The sequence below is a fragment of the Ambystoma mexicanum genome, chromosome 12 (genome assembly GCF_040938575.1).
Source record: "Ambystoma mexicanum isolate Mex_15411 chromosome 12, UKY_AmexF1_1, whole genome shotgun sequence".
NCBI classification, from domain to species: Eukaryota; Metazoa; Chordata; class Amphibia; order Caudata; family Ambystomatidae; genus Ambystoma; species Ambystoma mexicanum.
Window position 1 is genome coordinate 682045695 of NC_090936.1, and position 27412 is coordinate 682073106.

Consider the following 27412-nt stretch of genomic DNA (forward strand, 5'->3'; position numbering starts at 1 on the left):
ATCTTTAACTTGATATAACAGTTCCGGAATGAGTGGTAGAGGATAGCGATTTTTTACGGTGATTTGGGTTAACATGCCATAGTTGATGCAAGTCCTCAAATCTCCTTCCTTCTTTGGCACAAAGAATAGAGGAGAGGCTGCTGGCGACTTCGAGGGGCGGATGAAACCGTTTGCCAGGTATTGATCTAACTAGGACTTTAAATGCTGGTTTTCTGGTTCTGTGAGTGCATAGATTCGCCCACAAGGGATTTGTGCACTGGGCACCAGGTCGATCTGGCAATCATATGGTCTGTGCGGTGGTAAGGTATTAGCTTGTTCTTTCTGAAATACATATTGAAAGTCCTGGTATTCACTTGGTAGGGTACCGGTTACCCCCAGAGCTATGGCCGCTGTTCCATGAGCAGAAGTACTTGTATCTGTTGACTGCTTTTCTAGTGAGAGCACAACTTTTGGAAAAGGTCAACTCTTTTGCACGCCAATCTATTCGAGGATTGTGAGCTACCAACCATGGCATCCTTAAGATCAACCTAAACTGGGGTGCCTTGATGAGATTGAAAGCTGTAGATTCCCCGTGTCCATCCTGGCACAGAAGGGTTAAAACTGCTGTGCATTGGGATACTGGACCGGAAGCTATTTCCGTACCATCAACTGTGGTGACTTTGTCAGTGGTTGACTTAGGGCATAAAGGAAGCTCCATCTTTGCTGCGAGATCTTGTTCCATATAGTTCCCAACTGCTCCGCTATCTTTGTATGCTTTTACGGCATGCATCCAAGACGGTTGCTGGTGGTTGATCAAGATCACTGACAATGCAAAATGAGAGGTCTGTAGTTCACTTTCTTCGCTCGACAAGCGGACCCCTACACTTGCCAGGCTTGGTAGTTTTCCGACTTCTTGTTGGCATCTTCTTTGTCAGTAGCCCCTACGGTTCTCCTTGGTGGTTTCACTGGACACTCTTTAAGGAAATGGCCTGATTTTCCGCAGTACAAACATAGCTGCTGCTGCCTTCTTTTGTCCCTTTCGGCCTTAGTTAAAGGGGCCCTTACCTTTCTGATCTGCATTGGTTCCCCTGAACTTTCTGTTGCTTGTGGGACATTGTCCTTTGATCGTACATACATAGGGCGAGTGTCCATTCTGATTCGATCTACTCTTCGGTCTTGCAACCTATGATCTAGCTGAACAACAAGGTTAATGAATTCTGTACAGTCTTTTGGTGGGTCAACCACTTGAGCAAGAATATCTTTTAGATCCCCCCCGTAGGTCCAGATGAAATAACATGGTTCTTTTCTCCTCAGGCCATCCAGCTGTGACCACGAGCCTGTTGAAGTTTGCTATATATGTTAATAAGTCTTGGTATCCTTGACAGAGGGACAAGAGTTTGTTGTCTAATGCCTGTCCATGGGTCCGACGAGCAAAGAGCTTCTCCATCTCCTGCTGAAAACCCCTGAAGTCATGCAGCAAAGGATTATCCTGACTGACAAAGGGTACAGACCAGTCCGCAGCACTGCCACTCAAATAAGATAGCACAAAAGCAACCTGTGACTGGTCGTTTGGGAAGGCCCCAGGCCTACAAAGGAAATGAAGACGACATTGGTTCATAAATGTTGCATACTTCTTGGGATCTCCCATGAATCATTCAGGTGGGGCCAAAGGGACTGCCCCAGGAAGGGTTATCTGAACAGGATTGGCTGATGGTGCTGGCATTGATGGAAGGTTACCGGGTAATGGTGCTTGTCCTGCCTCTGACTGGAGAAGTTGTCGGCTCAAGTCGTCGGTGCGTTCTTAGCGACTATCAACTTTCTCCTCACGGCGTTGGTCTCCTGCCTGGCTGAATGTACCTCAGTACGTAACTGCCCAAGCATTTGGGCTAACTGGTCGGTTTCTGACATTTCCATGACAACCAGGTGGATTATAGTATTAAGGCTTCACATTCTGTAACGCTCACCTGATATCCACGGGGACGCCACTCAGCCTGCTTGGACCTCTCACGATCTCGATCCCCTCCCTTGGAATCTGTTCGACCGAGGATTGGGCCTGAAATACAGGAATTGCAGATATAACTCTACTGCGTCTGTTTGCTTGGCTCCCACCTTCTTTGAGGACCAAACATTCCCCTTTGTCCTCTCCTCACCGTGTTTTCTTGTATTATGCGCTCTCTGTCCTGCTCCTTGGTGCAGGGTTGCGTTGTTGATGTTGGCGCGTACGCAACCTAGTTACTTCACTGGTGCGGGCCCTTTGAGTCTGGACTTGCTGTAACTCCAGTCCGACAAGGTAGATTTGTTGGTTTTGATGAATTGTCCTTTTCTTTTCTGTTGCCCTTACTAATGTCTCCTCTTCTCCCTTTAGGTGCTGGAAGAGGTTGTTGATGGTTTCGTGCTGCTTGGGACTGAGCACAAAGCGGTGAGTGAAAGCGCGATGCGCGCCGCTGTTCGCCTTTTTCTTGTGCTGACCTATGTCTCTCTTTTCCCTTGCAGGCCGCTGTAATGTCCCATAATGGCTGCTAGCTGAGAGAGTAAATAGCGGGGAGTTAAGCGTAATGCGTGGCACCTTCTTGTCTTTGCATATACTAACCTGTGTTTTTACTCCTTTGTAGGTCGATGGTATGCTCCGGGACGGATGTGACCATGAGCGGCTCGAATCCAGGTAAGCGTGTGATTATTCTTGCTGTTTTCGGGATCGGAATAATGGAACGCTTACTAAAGCCCTTTTTCCTTTGTTCTTTTCTTCTCAGAATGCAGCGTTCCGCAATTGGAGGTGGCACCGCCGAGATGCTGTTCTCTGGACCAGAGGGGCGTTGGATGGAAGCAGGATTCTACTCGAGGTAAGTGTTGTGCTAATGTTGTTCTTGTTCTTTCAGGTACGCTGTTCCAGGAGGGCACGCGAGAATCTCAATAGACCGATCTAAGCCCGGTGTCACGCTGCAGGCGCAGAGTAACACGAAACGTGTTTCTTTGCCTGGGCGTGGTTTACATTGCCTCCAGGTATCCCAGGTGTTTCTAGGCCTAACCACACCCAAAAAGGTAGACTGCATAGACTGCATAGCACAGTTCATAGAACTGAGCTATGTGGAGGCATCCATGTTGCACCAAAGTCCATTACCAAGTCCAATTCTCAAGTCTTTCCTCTGAACATGTATGAGCCTGGCGCCAAGAGGGTCTCAGATGAGATGGGCAGGACTTTAAGGCCAATATGGAGGATCGCCTGGCTCCAGTGTTTTGCCTAAGAGGGTTAGGGACAGGGATCATGCCACTACACGACACCCCACCTCTTTCCCTGGATTTCAGCACCTTCACACATGACACTGTTGCCTGAAATCTGCAAAACATCAATGTGGTCGTAGAAGGACCGGTCGTGACACAAGGAACAAAAAACACTGCTTCAAGGCCCTAGGTTGCACGGTTTCTGAGATAGTTGCACCGCAATGATCTGCACCACGCCAGGGTGAGGCGACAGGTGGGGAGACAACACAGAAGGCCCCAGTATGCAGCAGCACACCAACTCTCGTCTGCCCTCTACATCTGCTCCGAGTTATGTCAGTCAGCCACACGCGTCCATTCTAAGTGCAGTTTACTTCAGGGTGCAAAACATATCAAGCGAAAAGCGAATCGGAATAGCTACCTATAGGATAATTGATTTTAAACAATTGATGAGTCTTATCTCTGTCTACAGAACCTTTGCTAGTGCATTATAAAACTCAATTATTAATTTGCATTCTAAGGATTTACTTTGAGTAGGCAAATATGCTCAGCATTAGCACCTCTTTAGTATTGCTTGGCCTGCAAGAAATTATGGGTATTGTGATGAATCTAGACTATTCGTCCCTTCTCCCCAGAGGGGGAGACACAACCTTTGATGCTAGGGAGGTGAGCCCACTCAACAAGACCTTCCCTAGGGTCCTGGGCAAGTGCGACCTCTCTGGGAGTGACTCACCTCTTAGGGATAAGAACCCCCATTCCGGTAAGGCCCCTGAATCCCTTTATTAAAGTGGCACATAAACTCTTACTGGCATGTCTTCTGGCACAATCCTTTTAGTTGCCATTATTCGCTCTGCAAATAATGTATCCTCTCTGATTGTTTGCCAGTCCCATCAGTTATGTTAATCGATACTTATGTTTTGTAATACACAGGAGAAGTGCTGGCAAATGAATACCTACAATTTAACCAATTGTTTACATTGAGGATACAATACAATTTTGTTCATACACATATTTATTTTTGGACAGGAGTACATTTGCTAGGTACTGTGGCAGATCTTAAAGTCTTGGACTGGTCAATGAGCTCTCTTTATAATTGCATATAAACTAATTGTTTTTTAGCCTTGGTTTTAGGTAAAGGTGCTGTAAGATGCACCTTTTACACTGATTTGTAAAGAATTGCAACGGTTAGGAAGGGGAAATTCCCTTCCAAACCTGCTAGCTCACTAAATACACATGCTCACAAAGTGGCTTACCTTGATAGTTAGTTGCACACATGGAAATGTAGGTGCGCACAAATGCCTACCATTTCAGCACTTAGTGAAAAATAATTAGAGGGAACTTATCGCCTACCTTATATAACATTTTCTCAATTCCACTATTTGCCATTCTAGACTCTATCTGTGTTTCTTTTACAAACTATGCAAATGACAGGCAAGTCCTACTCACACTCACTGGCAACTACATTAAAAATGCCTCTTCCCTCAACTCTCTGTATTCAACCATCCAGGCCTGGATGGCCACTCACCATCTATGTCTGAATGATGAGAAGACCGAGAACCTCCTTATGGGCCCCCCATGGTGATCAAGAGGCTTGACCCTCAATACTCCACCTTCAACATCGACAGTATCCTGATCACTGTCTCCCATCTGTGAGAACCCTTGGGTTATATCTTGACACGATCCTTTCCCTTTCTCATCATGTCAGCGCCATTGCCTCCTCTGCCGCCTACACTACCAAGCTAATCAATGCATCCAGACCCTTCCGATCATTGGAGAGTTGCCTTACCATAGCCCGAGCAACCGTAGGTCCTTGGCTTGACTACTGCAATGCCCTTTTTGCAGGCACTATAAACATCAACATTTGGAAATTGCAGGTTATTCAAAACAACACACTAAGTAGCAGCACTAAATATCCCTAAAATGGAATACATTACGAAAGCAAGAAAACAAGACCACTGGCTCCCTGTTTGTGAACAAGATCCCTTCATAATTCTCTCATCACACACAAATGCTTGTTCAAAGATGCCCCCTTATCTATTCCAAAGATGTACCAAAGCATCCTCCTCCAAACCCACCTGGGCTGCCTATGCCCACTGAGTCACCCAGCCCAAATTTAAACAGGCCAGAGCTGGAGGCTCCAACTTCCCTGCCGTTGCAGCCAAGCACTGAAACCTTCTCCCATCCACCTTGCGAGCAGAACATTCGTACTGGTCATTCCGGAGAGATCTAAAAGCATTGCTGTTCACCTAACTTCAACAGACGATCACTGTCAATCCAATCATATTGTATCTATATTATGCTGGTACTACTTCATAAGTAACTGGTCATGTCATAGTGCCCGGATGCCTTTGGGCGCTCTGTAAAAATAAATAAATAAATAAATAAATAAATAAATAAATAAATACATACATACAGACATGGACACGTCTGCACTTCTGATGGTGGTTATGCCATTCCCCTGTGTCCTCCTGGAATGTCTCTGCTGCAGTCTCTGTGTGGACGTGGAGTGTGTGCAACTTGTCGTACACAACCAAGTGCCAGCACTGCTGATGGTTTGGAAGCGCTGTGGTACCTGGTGAATGGGTAGCAGAGCAGAGGTCTCGGTCACCCTGGTGGTCTTTGTTTTACCCCAGGCACAATGAGCACTCCACTGCTTTAGCCTGAAATGTATCCCAGGCCCAAGGAGATTGTGGCAAACGGAAGGTTGTCTTCCTGCTCCCCCTGTACTTGAGAAGGAACATCTGGGACTTCCATGATCCCTCAGTATGCTTTCTTACTCCTCCTGACCACTGCAGCACTGCCTCTCCTCCTGAACACTCAGGTACTGGCTGTGCCAATGGCTCAGGCTCCACCCCCCTCTGTCTCACCACTTTTCCCACCATTGACCTCAGTAGCATCCTCACCCTCAACACCAATCCCAACAACACTATCTGCAGCTGCATCATCTGCCGGAGGAGGCAGATAGTGTGCCTCCTCCCGAGAATGCTGATCAACTGCGCCTTCCCATTTTCATTTTCAAGGTGAAAGGATAAGAGATCTGCATGAACTGGATCAGATCGCTGTGATCCACCTGCACCCACAGCACCATGTCAGATTCCTGCGCCTGCATGACTGTCATTTTTCCAAACAAAAAAGGTTCTCCTAAACAAAATAGTCTTTTCTATTAATAAAAGAACAAATGAAGGCTTCTGAACTAAAATAGCCATGGCTTCCCTGGCAAAGAATGGCTTCGCCAACAAACTGGCTTCAGAATTAAGCAACATAAATGTTTCTCCAGCGAGAGTAACACAGTTCCAAACCACAACGCAAAAGAAAAGGATTTCCCAAAGAAGCTGCCAGAGTGCTAGGGTCAGAAAAAATAAAGCTTTCACTGCTATAAACAAAGTTTTCAGATAACAATTAATACTCTTACCAAAGAGAAATCCGGATATTACCGTCGCAAGTTTGTTTCTCATACTCCTGGAATGGATCAGCCCTGCCTCGCCTCCCTGCAGCCACACTTAGCCCACAAAGGACACGGAACGTTGCTGTTGTCTTTATACAGGCTCTAGAACTGCCTTTCTGCCTAAGAACTCGCCATAATACACACGGGAATTGTTCAGTGGTGCCTGCAGAGGCACCGGAAACTGGCGATGAAGCCTGCAGGGATTTCCGGGACAGGTAGAGTTTTGGGAAGACTCACCCAGGTTTAGTGTCCAACATCGGTCAGAAGTATTTGGTGTGGCAGGATAGAGATACAATGTATATAAATGCAAAATAAAAATAAATAAATAATGGCTGTTAGTACTTGAATGATGCAAACATGTGTGCCTTGTACAAGAAAATTCCTGATCAACTTTTTACACCTCGACAACATAAATCTGGGTTCGGAAAAATAATTCTCTGTGATTTGGCAAAACAGGCTCACTTCCGTTTTTTTGTCAAAAGTATTCTCAGACCAAAGTTTGTTTCTATACAAAAGAGAATCGTGATGCCTGGTCTGCAAATCCTGCTGGAGGATATGAAAGCTTGCAAGGAATCATGGGCCGTAAGTGTTTTTCTGCCTTTTGTTCCATATTAAAATTAGGTTATTACGCTTCCGTAGGCTCTTAACTAGTCTAACATCAAGTTTAATTTCCTATTCTGTGTGTGGATTCTATTGAACTGTCCAGCAAACAAAACATGCAGTGCTTGATTTGTAAGCTAACCTTGCAAATGTATAACTAAACATTAAGCCCAAAATAGATCGAATTAAAACGCGTTGTGGGTTCATAAGGCAGCTGAATTTCTAGAAGGGGCCAGAGGCTGGGCTTGGGCCGTAGGTGGGCTTGAGCACCAGACGCCAAAGCTTTTTGAAAGCTGGGCGATGTTGATGCAGTAGTCCGGGGGAGGGGGGGGTGGGGGGGGTTCCTTTTGTGAGCAGGACTGCTTTATGAGGAGTGTGTGACAATATTGCCAGGACACGGCTCAAGTGGGTACAACAACACAGCTCAATTTGAGGTCCAAAGGTGAGCTCTGTAGTGTTTTTTCACCTTTTAGGTGGGTGGGTTTTGAAGTGGCCCCCATAGAGCCTGGCTATCAGGAGAGTTATGGGGGGGCAGGCATTTTGGATAAGTAGCACACTATCCGTCCTCTCTGCGTGTAGGAAGGGACTGCTCCTTTGCATCTGCTCCTGGCTGTGTGCTAGGCAGTTACTGGGATGCTGGTGACCCCCTGAATCTTTGGAAGTGTAAGGTGTATTTGGGTTTTGTCCTCCTACATGTTTAAGCCTAACCTATGGGACCTGATAAGTGTAGCGATGGAGGCCATGCAGAGGCACCAAGTCTATTAGCACCCACACATGAGATGTGTGACGTCAAAGAAGGTTGCCAGGTTAAGCAAGCAAGGAGTGATTCAGAGCCATGACAGTCGACATGTAACATAAATGAATAAATAACATCTATTGAAACCCTGCAGGTATCCATACCGTATTTCTTCCTGTTTATAAAACAGTGTTATCGTGGCCAAAGAAACACAATCAGAGCATCGCAGAATGGACAGACCAGCAGCTGCAATTAAACCTCACTTTTCAATTCCATCTTTAAATAAACAATAACACTTTTTTTCGTTTCAGATAAAATCATGGTTACTCCAAACACATTAGGACAAGACAGTCAGAAGACGAGCGATGGAAAAGTGGGTAGGGCGGCAGATATGAGCCCGAGAGTTTCAAATGTCAAAATGCATGCAAATACACATCTGAAGCAACCCACATCATTATTAAAAAATATATATATTAAATACTTAGCACATTTCTTCAAAATGGTCTACCACATTCCTTTTCAGTAGAATCGTTTTTTCATACTTTGTGAGTACGACCATTCCCTGAATCCACATTTACACTGTTTTTTTTTTTGTTTTCCAGACTTTCCACATTTGATTTTGGCTGCAACTATCACCCTGAGTAAATATGCGCTTTGGTTACACAAATAATTCAGAATATGTGTCGCCAAAACAAAACGATTATGGTAAATGGTATGAGGATCCTTATACCGCTTAACCAGCTCCACCCTTTCCAAACCTCTGTCCATTAACAAGTTCGTATAGAGCAATGCAAAAATGTGTGCCATTGTTCCGCTACAACTCTCACATGAACAACACAATTTGGATTCTGTTAAGCTTTTGTGAGACCACCCAACTGTTGATCAACATATTTTGAGTGGAGCTTGAGTGGAGTTAGTCCATTTCTCCTTCAGTGTGAAGTGTGTATTTTCACCCCAAATCACATAGAAAATCTTTTTAAGTCCCACCTCCTCCCTGAATAACTCAGATCCACTTCAGCCTTAAAATAAAGGATTGATCTAATTGCTCCATCTAGTACTAAGTCCCAACTCGTCAGGTCGACATCTTTCACTCAAAATCTGTGCTGCTGCAAGACCCCTTTGAGAGTAAGTTTGAAACCCTGACACAGATCAGGTGGCCTCTAAAGTAGCCCCTACAGTTCTGACCCCTCTGGTATCCCATCAGCCAACTCTCTAATTACCTGCAACCAAATCACCTTCAGTTTATAATATCAGGCTTCTGCCTGACCCATCAAATGGAATGTATTCTTCAGCCAATCAAAGAGGATCTCTGAATACGAAACTAAAATCTTGCTCTGTGAAATCCAACCCCTCCAATGTAATTTCAGATTATTCATTTGTGTTACGAGTTTTCACCTACCGAGGCCTGCTGCTAAAATGTTGACACTTTCTGGCAATTCTAGCCTCCCAATACACTATCGGCTGTACACGTCCGCAGAACATGGAAAGTCTTACCGTATGCACCTTCTGCTTGAAATAGAAATTGGGAGTACCTATACATTTTGCTTAAGTTTTCAGTAGATGAAGCACATGAAGCAAATGGAGGCCTATTCTTCTTGGATTTGGTTTGTCCTATGAATTCACATTTAGTCTCCCAAAATTCATCCATCTATAACTATCAACATAATTATTTTCTAATCTACACCCATTAGATAATCCTATGCAATATCCCAAATTAAATTAACTGATCTCTTTTAAAACAAATAGGGAGGGTTTCTGGCTTTTTTATTTGGATTCCTGTAACATGCTAAATGCCTAGCAGTTGTTTCTAAGCGCCAAGAATTAAAGTGGCTCCTGTCAGATAGCAAGAGGATTTTTCCTAAGTTTGTGAGTTGTCGGGAATTTTTTTTCAAGGGCTGTCCTTGGGGTTTGAACACGAGTTCTGTCGAAATCAATGACTAGGTTGCTGGCTGCATATCAGTGTCAGGGGTATACTATGGTAGGTGGTCAATTTAATTACTATTGTGTACAAACTAGTGTAACTTTTATTAATGAGACCTCAGATTTAGAATTGTTTAAGGACAGATAGCTGGAGTGCTTCCAATTCTTGACAAATTTGAGGCGGGCCAACAATTTAGTTTGCTTCGTTACATCTTTGTTGAAATAGACCATTGCTGAGAGGACTCAATGTTGAGGTGGAAAGGTTAATTGAAGCTTCCAATGTAGTATTCTGATAATGGATGTAGGCAGTGTTTGAACAACTTAGGATAAAGTGAGGTGACTTAAGGGACTCCGGGTCCGATTCATAGAATTGTTTGCACGGTTCAAAGTGACTTTGCACTGCTGAAAAGTGACTTTGCACTGCCAACACACACCCTGATTCATGGAGCAGTGCAAAGTCACTTTAAACTGTGAAAAAAATTGCATGAATCGGGCTGGCAGTATTTTGGACGCAGCTTTTTGTTCATGTTTTGGACTTAAGCCTGGATAGAGCGATCATTCAAAATGGAGTTCCCATCAAGTGCAGATCTCTGGATGCCTACGTAATGGCGAAAGTAAGAGAGGAAGGTTCTGTGGTCTAAAAGTAGCATTGTAGATTGTTTGTCTGCTACTAGGCTGTTGAGCATATCTTCCTTTTGTTTCAAGAAAGTTAGATGCCATACTTATGAGTGGGCTCAAACGTGATTGCCTACCAAGGAGGATGAGGTTCCCTTTGCTGAACTGCAGCAAATGTTTGCTAACTTCGTGGCTAATGAATGTTAGATCTGAAAACATCAGCCACTAGACTAACAACATCTTCTCAACGGACTGCAGTATATCTGTGGCTGTAAGCACACTCAACATATCCTCTGCAATATCTCCTAATTTGAAAACTCCCTGACATTTTGGATTCTTTTAGCAGTGCCTTTGGTTCCTCCACTAGGGTGGGCAACTTTTTGAGATCCTTTTGCGGGACACCTGCCCACAAGGCGGGGATGACGTCACAACGTCATTCACGTTTGGGCCGCCCCATTTGTAATTTAAGAGCCATTAACAAATTGTTTAACACCTGGCTTAATTGCAATGCACATGTTTGCCCTTGGGAGGTGATGGTCACGTTTTACATGACCATCACTGCCCCAGGAACAAAGCTTTAACATTGGAATCAAGACAGGAACAGCAGCGGCAGCAGCTCGACCTGCAGGCTCAAAAAAGGAGCCAGAAAACTGCAGATGGCAGCGTCATGGTGTGTAGACGGCCACTTTAGTTTGCAGGGTGGCTGTGCTGGACGCAGGTTGTCCCAACTTGCTGTCTCCTGAGAGTCACACTTCAGGGAACAACGCAAGTCGGGACAACCTGCGTCCCGCACAGCCACTCTGCAAACTGCGGGACAGAGTCCCCAAATGCTGCACAATCCCACAAAATACGTGTCAGTTGGCCACCCTATCCTCCAATGGACTTTGCGTGACGTCATCATTCGTCGACTGGTCCACAGCATTGCGCTAAACATACTGGCGGGTGATTATTTTCAGGCGCAAACAGCAAGGCCTTGTGTATTTAAGCACGTTGTGTGCGTCTTTTTCCTCTGACATGCAGAATAATTTCTCCAGCTCAGGTAAGTGCAGGTCCACTTTGGAGTCCAAATGCTGCCATGATGTGCCTCACGCAAGTTCTAATAACGATTGCTTCCGTGCTCTAGAACAGCAGCGAGAGCAAGTTTCACCCTGTCGCTGCAGATTCGCAAAACAACTCCCCAGGTGGCGGAGAGCGCCGCGAGTGATGTGGAACATTTCACAAGAAACCTGCTGCGTCTTCAGGAAAGCAAGAACTGTTTACCCTTCTGATAAATACGCAATTACATTTGCATATTTAATTACAGTGATTAAATTGGAAAAATAAGTACTATACATTAAAAATGCATTTGCGCTAAAATGTGAAACAATAAATATACCCATTATACCCATCTAATTCTCAACCGATTGTTTTGGCAAAATACATATTTCCTTTGCTTTTTTTAATGCGTTTTCATACACACAATGTTAATGGATTTTCTTTTTGTATTCACACACGGACTTAATTGAGGTGACATGTCTGTAATTTTAGTTGACGGACCACCTAAACAAATAAACCGGTCATTACTGATCTCATTTTTAAAAAGAACTTACAAAATGTACCAAAACGTTGCTTAGGAGAAGAATCCTACTAATAAATGAATGTTTGCAGACCTAAGTTTCCAGTACTACCACCTGTACATGTCTACCTTTCTATATCACATGAATACCGGAAGTTCCCCTATGTCTTCACATTCATCATTATTGCGGCTTCAGGAATTAAAGCACCAGATGATAAAGAGATTTCTTGAGGCTAAACTGGGGAATGCAGAATGCTATAGAAATTGTGGGTCAAACACCAACTTACTTATTTGATAACATGCCTTATCAGAAGATGTGTATTAGCATCGTGGGCATACCATAATTAGCCAAGGTACAATAGAGAGAGGAACAGTCTTTCTTCCATAGCTGTGAAAATCTAACTGGTCTTAAACGTGTGATCTCAGAGAACTATAGAATCCAGCATGAAATTTATAATTTTTCATTTATAACATGCTTAATATCAACAAGTGGATTCTAAGCGTGGGATTGGGATTCAAACCTGGGTTGCGCTATGTTGTCTTGCTTCCAAGACAAACACATTGCCCCTGAGCTATCCTTCCTCCTGTGGGATGGGAATGCTGAGCAGAAGCTTGGAAGCTTAATTTGCCAGAGCCCTGATGAGTCACATCAGTGTAATTGATATCAGAGTGAGATGACCTCTAACATAAAGTGTCTTGGTGAGGATGAGTTAACGAATTTCCACCCAAAGAGAGCATGCTGTGCAAGTTAGTTTAGAGTAATGTGAGTTGTCAACATATTGAGTGAGAGAGAGATGCTTGATCAAGACCGGCTGCTGGTGATGGGATGGTGAACCAGGTGCCTCAGACTAAGAAGCCCTAATGAGGGTCAGAGGAGCTGAGAAGAAATGTTGTACAATGAAGCTACTGGCAGTCTTGTGAATCCCATTGGGAGGGAAAGGTTCAGATCAGGCAAATCACATGAACGCTCAGACGCAGAGCCTTCGCCAAACAGTGAGGCCAAAGAAACCCTGAACAAATGAGAAGAGTAACTGGGATCCCAGGACCCACAAAGTGTCTAAGGAGGTGAGCAGTGAGACAGACATATTCCAGGTTCTGCGACAGAGGAGCCGAGATTCGAGAAGAAGGGGGTGAGAAGACCTTCTTAAATGCAAGCTGCTAGATTTGGCCTTATTTGCCAGCTGTAACATGAGTGAAACAAGTAAAAAGTATTGCATGCTGGAAATTGCAGTTCAGAGTTCAAGCTCCGGTCCAAAGGAATATTAGCATTACATGTTGGTGATTCTAATCAGCTCAACTATAAAGCAATTGAAGATAGCCATGTGTGCCACAAATGATTGGGTGTGATTCTAAATCCCTCTCAAAACTAACAAGAACTGAAACAAGTGTTTTGTTACATGTTGGCTCAAATTGACAAACTAATTCAGAAAATGGAGAGGTCGAGCTGGCTGACAAGTGCAGAAAAGGGCACATGGCCAGAGTACATGTTCTATGCAAAGAAGATGGCAGAAAGGCAGCCCCTGAAGAGACTACGTTCAGAAGATACTAATGAATCTTCCAAGAAACAAAGACCTACTTCCCCTGAGGAAGATGGGAACACTGACCCCTTGCTGTGTGTGAGGTCTTATGTCTATCCCAAACATGGAACCTCCTCCACAGCAAGTGCAAAATGGGTTGTGAAACCAGATACACCAGCAATCCTTTCTGTGAATTCGTGAATCCAGAATCTCAGCAGTAATGCATTTGAAACCCCATCATGATAAATAGCCGGCGTCAGCGGGACACTGCAGGTGAAGAGTATTCGAGTGTGGGAGATCCATGTAACTCTCTGTATTCCAGTTCAACGGTAGGAGACAATCAATCACCATTTGACCATGCTGACCAGCCTGTTGTGAAACCCGCTGTCACCATCTTTGAGAAGAAGCCGACTGCAGAGATGGCACCACCTCTCCAAAGCCTTTGGACATTCAAACTGAAGGCATGAGTGCAATTTGTGTAAAATTGTTGAAGTCTCAGAAAGAAACACCCAGCATTTCCAATGGAATCTGTATACGCAGGGAGTGAGACGCTGAGTTAGCAATGGTTTCTGGAACGTTGGATGGCAAGAACCCAATGTCTAAAGAGCACAAAGAATAAGGAAATGGTATCTGACTTAGATCCTGTGTCTCCGGGCAGCTTTGAAGAAGACTTCAACAGTAATGTGCGTGAGGAAAAAGTGTGTCTTTCCTGGAGGTCCACTTGAAGCGCAGTTCATCAGAAGATATCCAAGAAAGCACATTTTACCAGTCTGGCGAAGAGCAGAATGAAGCAATGAATAGCTCTGCCCTGATTGATCAGATCTTCAATGGAGTAGTGGACAGCGAGGACTCTGAGCCATCAGATCCCAATCTAAGCTCCCATGATCGTCAACAAGAGGACCTCTCACCCATCTCAGTCTTATTACCGCTAGCAAAGTCCATTAAATTGGAGTCTGTTGCAACACGTTTGAATTCTGTGGTTTTAAGTGTGCCTGAATTTAGGGACAATGTTGACCATAATACTACATCGAAAAGCCCACTGGCCTCCCTGTCTTTTAACATTAGCCCTGCCTACAGAATCGATGCATACAGATCCCTGCGTCGCAACCTGGCACAAACCGGGTGCAAAGGAACACCATGCGTAAAGAAACCTACTCTTATGGGTTCATCTGGCGGGATACCAAAGAACGCTTTGGATGGAGAAAACCTCAGTCTTAAGGACACAATCAAGCATCTTAATGAGGAATTGACTGCTCTTCAGCTCATTATTCAAGCATTAAACTGCTGTGTGGACAAGGAGTATGGAAAGGTTTCTCAGGAGGAGGCAGAGGCTGATGGTTACTGCTGGTTTCAACTCAAAAGTGTGTGGCACTACTCAATCTGCTGACACGTCTTAAATCCACAGAGTCACCAGAAAATACTGCCACTAACCCTGAAAAACCTCTTGAACCATGCTGAGCCTCTGTCACTATTTCGGATTTCTGGTTGCCCCTGAACATTGACAATTTTGCCTCTGTTTTGCACTGCACCTGGAAGCTCAGTCACTACTTCCTAGTATTGATTCACTTCGGCTCCCATTACATCGTGGCTACAACACTTGCAATCCTGGGTGAACTATTTGGAGATGCCATTGTTTTCCGTACCTCTGTAACGCTGAACAACGTCTCTTCTACCTTTAAGAATGACATTGAAGTTTACAGCATGGTGCCAAAAGGAGTTGCAGCAGCAGGCGACAAACCAAAAATCTACCAGATTCAAGATCACTCCAAAGAAGCTACTGAATTCTAGAAAATCCAGCCTTGCATCCCCAGCCTGCAGTCCTCCCACTGGCAACTTTTTACTGGTTGGCTCGCCCTCAGTCTCACTGGAGTCCTTGAACAAGACCAAGTTTCCACTTGACCAGATGCCTTTCCTCTCCCCTTTAGATGGGAACATCCACCTGAAGTTGCAGTGCCAGAATCATTCCATGGTGCATCAAAGTGGATTTCAAACTGTGTTTGATGATGGGAGCGGTTTTGGGGCCTGGCACAGCCAGTGGATTGTCTTATCTAGGAACGATTTGTCATACTGAACGAATCCTGTTCAAGAGAAAACAAATGATCCACTTGGGCAGATTAATCTCTTCAACTGCACTAGTCCCCTGATCAAAGATCGAGAGTTTTGTGCACACCCCAATACTCTGCAACTGATAACTATGTGACCTCAGCGAGAGGACGATAAGGAGAATCTGGTGACCTAGTGTTGCATCACCCTATGTTTTACCAATAACTGGCTATCTGATGACACAATGGAACAGAGAAACGAGTGGATGGAGAAGTTGCACCAGGTATTAGTCAATATTAAGACCTGGCAGTCCACATCAGATAAAGTAGCACAAGCCTGCCAGTGCCCACCAATGGATCCTTGTGTTTCTGAGACCTTGCTGTGTGCAATAAATGACTCTACCATGCTGGTGACCCCTAATTCTGGACAGATGGACCTCATCGCACCAGTTGGAGAAACTGAGTGTTAAACCCTTTTAGCCCTCAGTCTCACAGTACTCATGATTTCTTTTTTCTTTTATTGCATCCATTTATGCTATGGTTACCTTGTTCTTCTTGCACATATCGGTTAGCTACTTTATCTCTTTTGAAATGACGTGATCCAACAATCATTTTAGTTTGGGCTATTAGGTGTCGCTTGTGACACATAATAGCCCAAACTATTGCATTCAAATACTGATTCATGTGTATCAGGGATAAGGGCTTCTGGCAAGGGGCACACATGAATAACATTTGAGGAGGGATACACAGTGTATTAGTGTATTAGGGGTTGTTTGTTTATTGATCCCTTCCATAGCTTGCCCCTAGCCATGCTAATCCCTATGGCTAATCCCACCCATTCCTGCCCATCTCAGGAACTCTTTGAGCCCTTCCTTTTTCATGGAGGCAGCCATCTTGGATGACTTTCTCTAAGGAAGCTCCCTGGAAACAAGCCAAAACTAGTGGGTAGCTTTGAATGGGAAAGATACATTGACATTATTTACATTGCAGTAGTGACACATTATTTTCAGCTGTCTCTGCACAGAAAACTGAAGTATTTTAATTATCTCCACCCAGTAGCAGACTCTTTAAACAGAACTTTGTGTGAGCTAAATGATGTGCTGGTTCTGAACTACTGTAGCCGACAGGCTGTGGTGTACTCTACTCGTTTCATTTATTCTCCCCTCTGTGAGCTAGCTAGCGATAGTCTCTCTTTGTCGGTCTGTGCAGTGAGCTCTGTGCCAATTAGATCATATATTGGGTACCTTTGGAAGCCGTAGATGGATGACAGCGATTTTTGACTCCCCGTTTCATCTCTGAGTACAAAGCAGGGATCTGCGTTCGGTCTGCTCGCGGTCCCTCGTGGGCCTGCCATGCTGCAGAGCTCCGGGAAATGCCCTCACTCTCTGTATCTTCCAGAGCCTGGCAACTGTGTGCTTTACTGACCCTCCCAAGATGGCCAGAGTGACAGGATTTGTCCTTCCTACCCAGCAGGTTTCTTTGTCCCTGCTGTGCGATGGTTAAACACACACTGCTACCCGAAGCAGCGGAGATCTGTGGTGGTAGGCTTGTGCCTTTGGACCGGCCCAAAACATCTGGCACAACATTTACAGTGAAGATCCTGTGGGCTCTCTTAGTCCAGTAGGCACTAAGTCGAAAATGTACAGTGTTGACCTATCTTTGATTTTCGACGGTTTCAGAACACAATGGGGGCATTTTGTCCGCCTTAAATTCACCCCTTAAAATGTTTTGCTATCGTGCTTGTTTTTTGACCTTGCCGTTGTCTTTAGCTTATCTCGATGCAGCCTTTATTCCAGGGTAGAGGGTGACTGGTCCCTGCTCTGCGTGGTTAAAGCAGCCAAGACTTGCCTGCCAAAAACACATTCTATATATTTGTAGCCTGGGATGGGGATATATATTTTTTTTAAAGAACAAAAAGTGCTTTGCGCCTGTTTTGATTTGATGATTTACCAAAATAAAATGCCAAGTAGAGCTGTTGTGCGACGTGTTGCGATTGGAAGCCCTTCCAGTTTATATATTGCAACGTGCAGTGTCTATAGATTTAGACAAGCCTCATTATGGTTTTTTAATACAACCATACATTTGTCTGAACACGTGTCCTTCTTATAAGTATGATTCTGTGTGAGTATATTCATGGGTGGTGCTAGTTTTTTACATACAGAGCAGAACTTCACACACTAAGTGAAGCAAGGAAGCAGTATCCATTCGCAGGCCAAAACAACACATTTTAGAGCACATTTTTCAGCAGGAATTAGGAAAAAAGACTTATAATTTACAGGCAGGCATAAACATATAACATTTTAGCAACAGTCACCTAACCTGCTGAGTTGATTTTAAGGTATTGTACTATAGGATGCCTTGCTTACCCCTGATACTCCTTTGCCCGCAAAACAGATTTGGCCAGCCTATTCCCCTGCTCCCCCCAATCAAGCTACAGGGGGTCCATTGGCGAGGTTCCCTTCCCATTTTGTAGTGACCAGCACGTGTTAATTTTGCAAGATGCCTGCGAACACATCAGCAAGCCTGAACCCAGTAGGAGAGGAGACAGAACACCAGACAAACCCCGTGATTTAGATGAGCATGGCAAGAAGAAGCCTCTGCCACCATGCTCTCAGTACCTAGATGTATATATTGATTTGAAGACCTACACAATTGCTTACTCTCACTTCCTCAAGACCCTCCAGATAAATAGGTTCTATCGCACTATAGGGCAATCCTGCAGTAGACACAACCTGACCTGTCTGCCCCAGGACCAATTCCTGCCCTGACATGGCAATAATGTATGCATAGGTGCAGCTAAGTGCATGGTGGCAGAGGGTGCAGTGCCCCCATTCTCGTTGCTGTTCATATCTAAATCGCTGGTTGTGGCAGAGTTTCAGTCTCATGTACTGCTTAGCTCAGGCTCACTCCTGATATTGGCACATGGGTAAATATTAACAGTGACAATTCATATACTATGCTTCACCGATTGTTTGTCTCCTGCTTTACTCATGGCAGCATGTTTTTAATGTGACTTCCCATGATACCTTTGTGTATTAAAACACTTGTTTTCTAATCTCATTTTCTGTATTTTTCACTAATGTAGCTATTTATGCAAATAAGGGGGGAAACACATCTTTGGCTGCACAGGGCCCCGTAAATCCTAAAACCGGTCCTGTGTGAGAGGCCTTCTGGTGGTGGCGTACTCCATCATTGTCTTCTTGCTCAGGAACATGCTGGTCTGCTACATAGTGATACAAAAACAAACACATGTACTCTGTGACAAGCCTCCAGACAAAACTATTGCATTGGAGTACAGATAGGGAGTAATGACATATGAGGAGGAACGCATAGTTTGCATTGGAGTACAGATGGACACAAAAGCCCAAACTGTTGGCATTGCCAATGCTTGTTTAACACAGTCAAGGTTTGAGCTGCACTGCGGGTGTATGATGTCTTGGGGTGAGTCACTAAATGTATGTGTGTGAAAGACTATCTTGTTGAGACACTGCCCCTAGTTTAACAAAGAGGGGTCTGGGAGTCTCTCTACCAGCACAAACATGGCCCATTTACCTGTTCTTGGGTGGATGACCCCTGGGAGAGTCTCAGCCAAGTCTTTAGCTCACTGTCCCTTTCACAGAGAAGAAATATCCCTGCATATCAGTCTTTGTCCCGCCCAGGGGCAGTCCAGCACTGAACTGCTAGGCAGTTCTCCTCTGAACAAGACTACCAACAGCAACCCCATACACATGTTTCAGCCTTGTTGGGCATCATCAGTGAGGTGGAGCTGTGCCTCTCTGAGAACAGTGATCCACGTCTGGATTCCCCTGGTAACTTAGGGTGAGACCCAAAGTCACTTAATATGCAAAACAAAGACGGCTCTAGTAGTTTATCCCCTTTGGCCAGCATTGGGGTGTTATAGGCTTTTAAATGAAGTGCTCTATTTATTTGTTGCATATATACCTACTAATGGTTTTAACTGGACGGACCTATATGTGCCCTCTTGTTCCCCACTAAGGCCATAGTACAAGATGCAGACTAGAGAAGCTTTCACTTTTGCACGGGGGAGGGTTCCTCCACTAGCTGTATCTTCCTTCTGCAATCATGACTTTGATAATATGATGTAATGTTTAGAATTAGGAAGCCTGGTTATGTAAAGTTTCACTGGAATTTCAACAAAGCTGTGTTTCCAATCTCCTCTGGTGTTTGTCTCTTTTAGACTTCCTGTCCTGGACGTTTTTTGTCTACTAAGATTGTATATATGTCTCTGGAATCTCTCTTGTCTATATTGAGACAAGAAAATAAATTGCTGGAAGAGCCTCTTGACCCTCGCATTTTGACAATTAAATATAAAGATGACACAGGGAAAAAGATAGATTTTAACAGGCTCAATTTATTGAATTTTATTCTAAAATTCCATCTCTTAGGATGTTGAATTCCTGTAATTTTGATTTATTGCCCCTGAACGTGATAGCGGAGGGGGGTTGACTAGTGTCCATTGTGTGTTGCCAATGACTGCGGCATTGATTAGGAACCCATTTGACTCTTTAGAGTTACTAGGATACGAACTGGATAAGGTCTGCCCTTTGATTACTAATATAAAGGGTTGTGACCATTGTACACAATCATCTACAAACTCTTCCCCCAAAAATGGGTGTTCTAGAGACTCTAAAGTGGACTTTGATGATATTAAAGGTTCACTATGGTTGAAAAAACATATCCCCGGATTTGAGCAACTGAAGACATAACATGTAATTTTCACCTGTTGGAACACCCAAGGTCATGCACACTTTGTTAACAAAACTCAGTCCTTTAGCATGTTGAATAATGCTTCTGTCTTCATGTTACCGGAAACTTGGTTGATGGAACAATTCCTAATGGATGGATATGTTGTTTATCAATCTTTTGCAAAGAAAGAACAAAGGGGCGTCCATTTGGTGGCCTCATGTTAGGGGTCAGGCATGAATATGACTCCTCTTTGGTGCAGCACGATGAAGCAAATGAGAATGTGCTGGGTGTTGAGGTGATTATTAATGTTGGCCTCTGTAACTAGCGATTACTAATCATAAATGTATATGATCTGTCTGGTGTTATTATGACCGATAATATTCGGGAATCTATCGACTCGATCATATCAGGTCTGCATAAAAATACTGACTTGGGCATGGTACTATTGGGAGCTGATTTGAATGCCAGATGTGGTGAGCATTCTTTTAAAGAATTTTACTCTGCGATTAGACAGGATTGTGTATTGGCCCAGAATTTTGCTAATCCAAAGGGTACTCAATGGCTTAGATTCCTGGAATTTTGTAATCTGGTTATTCTGAATGGCCGTATTTCTGGTGATATACCTAGCCAATCTACTTGGAAATGTGGCAATTCAGAGTCAAATCTTAATTAGCTATATGAAAACCCCCAATTAATTAATATCTCTAAGAACTTAGATATCACAAAGAATGTATCTAGTGACCATGCAACCTTACGCTTGTGTACAGAATTTCTACTTCGTGGCAACATCAATATGCTACCTGTGACTTGGTACTTAATCAAGCAGGAAACTGGGTTATATGGGCTGAATATAATGTCAGCAAGATATGCCGGAAACTTGTATTTGTGTATAAAGACTGCTTGAGTTTGCAAATTGGCAATGAAATTGAATGTTGGTTGAGCAGAATTGTGTGATAATTTTAAAAGAAGTGCAAACAAACAGGTCCTATTTACCAGGCATCATGTGCGCCCATTTGATGTTGAAATACAGAGGGGAAAGAGGTCATTGAGAATTGCCCTTGAAAAGTTGAAAAATAAAGGCAGTAGAGGCTATTTGAGGAGCGACAAAAATTGGAAAATCGTTATACAAATTGGCTATCTCGAAAGAAACAAGTGAGTCTGACAACCAATTGGCAAAAGATTATTTCAGCCCTCAGCGATAAGAACACCAAAAAAGTGTGACGCATTCTTGACTGGGCCAGACCGCCCTCTACTCAAAATATTATCAACCCAATCTCTGAGAAAGTCTGGTACTCTTATATTGAAACTAAAATGTCTTGTGACGACTCAGTTGACTTACCTGCCTCTCTCTGTAGCATTGAGTGGGCAATGACCTTCGAATTTGATGATATGGTAAGCCATTTAACTAAATTAAAGAACTCTCGAGCCCCTGGCCCTAAGGGTCTCTCTACATCTACTCTGAAGGGAAATAAGGAAATTTGGGCTATTATATTATGTGATATTTTTTACAAAATCTGTTGGGAAAGACGTATTCCAGATTCCTGGAAAAAAAGCTATCTACGTCCCTATATTCAAAGCTGGCGATCGTCTTCTACCTGAATATTACCGCCTGTTGTCCCTTTTGGACACAACGGGCAAGGTTTTTACCTGATTCTTGCTAGATCATCTACAATCATGGGTCACGGAATATAACATCTTGAATAAACATCAAACAGGTTTTCAAAAGGGATCCAGCACTACCCATCAAATCCGTCTGTTAGGCGCAGTAATGACTAGAGCAAAGACCAAACAAAATTAATCGGTTTACATTTCTTTTATTGATTTTCAAGCTGCGTTCGAACAAGTGAATCATTCGCTCCTTTGGAGGAAACTTAAGACCCTTGGTTGCTCAGAATGGATATTCGAGATTTTGTTGGCTCTTCATTTGGGCACTACAGCTCAGATCAGGTCTGGTGACACCCGGTTACTGTCTCGAGATATAACCATTGCCAGAGGGGTTAAGCAGGGATGCTTGTTGACCGCCCTGCTATTTAACCTTTATATCTCTGACCTTCCATCTAGACTGACCTCATACGCTAACTGTGCCCCTTAGATTGGTAAATGTATTGTTGTGGCAATGTTATACGCCGACCACCTAGTGTTATGCAACCAGATATTTAGTGGGATGAGATCTATGCTATCTGCCCTTACATATTACGCTGTCAAGGGTTTTGACCCATGTTGAATCAATAGACTGGGTAGATGTGGGGATGAGCTGTTGCCGCCCATTATTCTATCCCAGAACAAACTAAATCAATAGACTGGGTAGATGTGGGGATGAGCTGTCGTAGCCCACTTTCTCGCCAGAATCCAGGAGAACTGCGCAGTTTGCGCACACCAAAATGGTAACCTAATCTGCCACCCACCAGTGCAAAGAAAGGTGGTTCTGTTCAAAATCCGTTTTTTTTATGTCAAAAAGTTGCTAAAATCATGGGCACAAGACCACTCTAAAGATACAACCTTCTTGTGGGGGGTTCCACATCACCACTCTACTGTAAGGATGCCATCAAAACAATGTTAAGCAAGGGTCCTATACTATCAAGCAAAAGACCACTCTATTGAAATGCATTAATTCAAGACAGATCCCAAAAATGGGTGCAGTACCAGCTTTGTCCACAAACCGGCGCTAGCGGTCTAAACTTTGACAGTAGAACCGTACCTCAGGAATGCAAGAGGATCCTGAGCTAACTGGGACTTCAAAGGTTTGTTCCCAGGAGGCAGGCTGATTCAATGAAAACACATCAAAGGGCCTCTGTCCATGGGAAGCATTCACACCAGCCCTTACCACCAACAGCCCCGGAGATCACATGGACCTGCTAACCAAATGCAGGGTGGCCCCCTGGTTTGCTGACCCCATCCTCACAATAGACCCTTTCCTTTGAATAGGATATGCTAATTTTGAGTGTGAACTGTAAACAGAGCTGCCTGGGAGGGGAGACATGTGATCCCTGACCCACCCAAGCTTCTGGGGGGTGGGTTCAGACACTTTTCTGGAATCATTTTGCAGCAAATATATGTTTAAGTTAAATGCTTCTAAAATATTGTATTAAGCTTACAAAAATGTGCAATTTGGAGAACCTCAATCTAAGAAATGTACCCACAATTCAAGACTTGATTCAACATTGTACCATGTTCTGAAGCGAAACCCCGCTATTTATTGATATTACAGACACCGGGTTTATGCTAGAAACCTAGTAAATAGCTGGACTCTGTGTAGAAGGAGGGTGTACATTTGTGTAATTTTTGATGAAAAACCAATGTTGCAAAACCCACTAAAAACGAAATTAAGTTGCCATTTGTTAATGCAAGCCCCCAGCAAGATCAGAGTCGGACAAGCATGGACCATAAGGAATCTGTAATATGTACATGTAATTTCAACAAATTGTGTATCTAGGAAATATGTATTTGGATCAGAAATAGATTTGTGTGCAATTTGACAAGGGGAGGATCCTCTGACCATAAACCTACAGCATCACTCTGACACTCCATTTCTTTCCCCCAATCATGGGAGAGAGGAAAGCTTGGCCAATGATAAGTGAGAGGGGCAGGCTTAGCTAGTCCCAGGCCCACACCCACTTTTTAAACATATAAAAAGAGCCAATGGAACCCAGGTAGGGACATTCACTTTCCACTTTCTTGCGGGACGCTTTGCCGGGAGACTTCAGACTTCACATCCAGAGATCCAGACTTCAAATCCATCAATCTCCAGAGACCAGAAATTAACTCCAGAATTTGTAGCAGAGAGGCCTGAATCCACAAGCTGAATCCTCTTCAGCAGGCCTCAAAAGGAATCCTTTGCCAAGAACTTTTGCAAGAACCTGTCGCAGTATCCAGAAAGCAGTGCTGTATCCAGAACCGCTAGCAGAACCAATAACAGAACCAGAGACCCAGAGACCAGATCGCTGTGAAGAACCGCTAGCAGAAGTCCAGCCAATCCTGACCCGATCGGTGACGAAGTCGCATTCCTGTCCAAAATCTAGTGTGAGTACCCAGCTAGCACTGTGCCAAAACCAATCTCTTAGTTTAAAATAATCTAATCCAAACTATTTTAGCCTATTAGAACTGCCTCCTAGAATCGTGCCATTCTATCATCTTTAAACCTGAAAACTGTCATCTGTCATTCTGAGCTTTCAAATTTCAAATCCTAAAAACTACCTTTACTAAATCGTCCGTATCTCCGGAACCGTCTGTCATCTTAAAGCTACGATTCTAAGCTTTCCAACGCGCCTAACACCGGCTTGCTACCCCTTATAGTGCCTCCGTAATTACGGTCGACACATGCGACTAAATTTGCCGCGATTTTACATTTTGCTTAATTTCAGCCACGTGTAAAAATATTTGTCCTTGCTTTCCTTGCTGAAATTCGTGTGCAACCTGACAATCATTCATAGAGCATTGCTAAAGTGATCCTGAATTAATTTAAAGTATCTCTCCCTCACCCTGAACCTCCTATAGGGAATTAAAATCATTTTAGCATATTTTTCACTTCTTTGCATACCACATCAAAGTATCTTGCCTGTGTTTAAAACTCCTACCTGTTTTCCTCTAAGCTTGCTAGGAGGGAACTGAATTATATTTGATTGCATTTCTGCGAACTGTGTGCTTTCCTTTTCATCTCCTTACATTGCATAGGGGGGAGTGAATTGTTCAAGAAAAAGTGATCATATTATCTTTTGGTTGAAATCATATCAAGGTTATTTCTGTGCTGCATTCGGTCTCACCTTGCCTTTCCTTGAACCATATAAAGCATTCTCTGCCACCTTATTCTTCTGTTCCTATTTATAAGTAACCAAGAACTGTGCTACTGTAACATTATCCATTGTTGATCACTATCATCTTCAAGTGTGCTATCAATTATCAATTTATTTATAAAAGTGTGATATATAGATATATTGTTTAATTTCCAAGTAAACCTTTTAATTTGCAAAACAAACCTACTTCTTGGCTCAGTTGGGTCAGGGGGATTCTAAGAGAGGGGTGTTATATAAGCGTTGTCATCCAGAGTAAACAAACTGGACATAAAAATATATCAATAAGGGTTTCCATCAACATCCCAGACTAGGCATTGACTTAGCTGTAGTGTTTAATTGAATCCGCTTACAACGCTGAAGAACATGGGCTATCTATTAACTTGAGAAAAACTAAATCTATACTAGTTTCGGCCCAATGTACAAAAAAAATGGCCACTCATTTTGGCTGTAGATCATATTGAATACACTCAGTGCTATAAATATCTTTGAGTGGAAATGTCCTAATCTAGAGGCTATCATGAATTGGTCTTTTGTAGGAAGATAAAAGCTAAACATACATCATTCTTGGTACTGCAATTTGTATATCACCATGCAGGCTTCTCCCTTGGTGGTATACTGGTTCTCTACCGCCAATGGTTCTGTCCAGGCATTTTACATGGCTTAGAGGGTCTTGACATGCAAGATCTTGAATGGCTCAATGTGCTCGAAGGGTTTTTCTGGAGATGTGTTTTGTGACTTCCCCCCTCGACCTCCATAGAGTACATTCGCCCAGAACTAGGCTTACTATCCCTGAAATCTCTTGCTATAAAATGGATAGGCAAATTATTTTTGAAATTGAAAATATCACCTATCTGTCTGATATTGAGCAGGTTGGGCTCTAACTATTGTCTAACCCACGGTCGATAAAAGAATGTGGGTTTATGAAGTTGATTCATGAATTATTTCAGTACCTTAACTGGGAACCCAACTTCCAACGCAGTCATGCATTCATAAAGCTTAAGGGTGCCTTTAGCCGATGACTGAGTAAGTGGGATTGGGTAAAAAAATCAGACCACCTCCAACCCCTTCGGAGTTACACTGCGGTCTCCCTGGTAAATCACAGATTTATGAAGCATCAACACAATCTTCTACGCTGGCCAGACCCCGAAGTGTGAAGATTTAGATTGCTTCTTTGCACAAATCAATTACCAACTAGATCTGTACGAGGTGGTCAATGAATGATTCCCAGAGAAGATAGGTATTGTAGAATCTGTGAAAATTTGGAACACATTGAGACTGTGCAGCATTTGATGACAGAATGCCGTAAAATGGGACCTATTTATATGACACTGCTTGGTCAATTTACCCATGATTATAACACAATTAAATCCATAGAGTTTGGGATTTACTGTCTAAATTCTGAATGTGAAAGGTTGCACATTACACTTTATAAAGTTTGGTGCTATATGAGGAACACATTTGGCAATGATCATTGATAGGTATTGTGGACAATATACTCCTTTTAGTCGGTCTACTTTTATCTTGTTGTAGATGCTAAGACCTTGGTCCTTTATAATGTAGCTAATTTGCACTGGTGTGTTAAACCCTCTTAATTGATTGAATTTAGAATCCTTTTTGGGTTGAGTATTAATTTTGTATCAATTATGTGGATCGACATCAACCCAAATCTTAATCTTAATGAATGTGTTTTATGTATGTTTTAATGAAATGTTTGATTTTTTATTTGGTATGTTGACATTTTTGATAATTGAATAATTGATTGTATGAAATGTGTATTTGTGTATACATTTCTAAAAGTTCTTTTTTTATAACTAAATACAAATAAATACATATAAATAAATATAGAATATATATTGAAACAGTTATGTTGTGTTGGCTGTCTTGGCATACCTTTTCCTGCTCTTGTGACTCTGCTGTCTATCTGTTCAGGCGCCTAAGACTTGAACTGTGTTGCTTGCTCTGCATTCCACGACTTAATGAGTCAAATAAGATTACTTAAACCATGTGTAAAGCTGCCAATCATAAACGAACATGTAAACAATAAAATGTTTAAATATCACCCAAATAATAATTTTCAGAAGAGAATCGAAGCAAGTATTTCATGATGCATACTGGTAGAGGGAATTCAAACCAAAGATAAAAAAGAGACACAAAATATGTTTAATGATTGAAGATAGCTGTTGTCGGAATGATCAGCCCAGTACTGGGAAATCATTTTTGCATAAAGAAATACAAATATGTTATTTTACCTAAATATGTTAAAAAAATGCATTTTTTGTCACCGCAGAAA

At 43.1% G+C, this 27412-nt stretch overlaps 1 protein-coding gene and 1 pseudogene across 1 annotated transcript in view; both read left to right on the forward strand.

Moving 5' to 3' along the window:
* LOC138513998 (lysosomal alpha-glucosidase-like) overlaps positions 1-27412 on the forward strand; it is a 1078298-nt gene that overhangs the window by 472937 nt on the left and 577949 nt on the right. The window lies entirely within an intron of this gene.
* On the forward strand, positions 14377-16095 carry LOC138513141 (anillin-like; annotated as a pseudogene).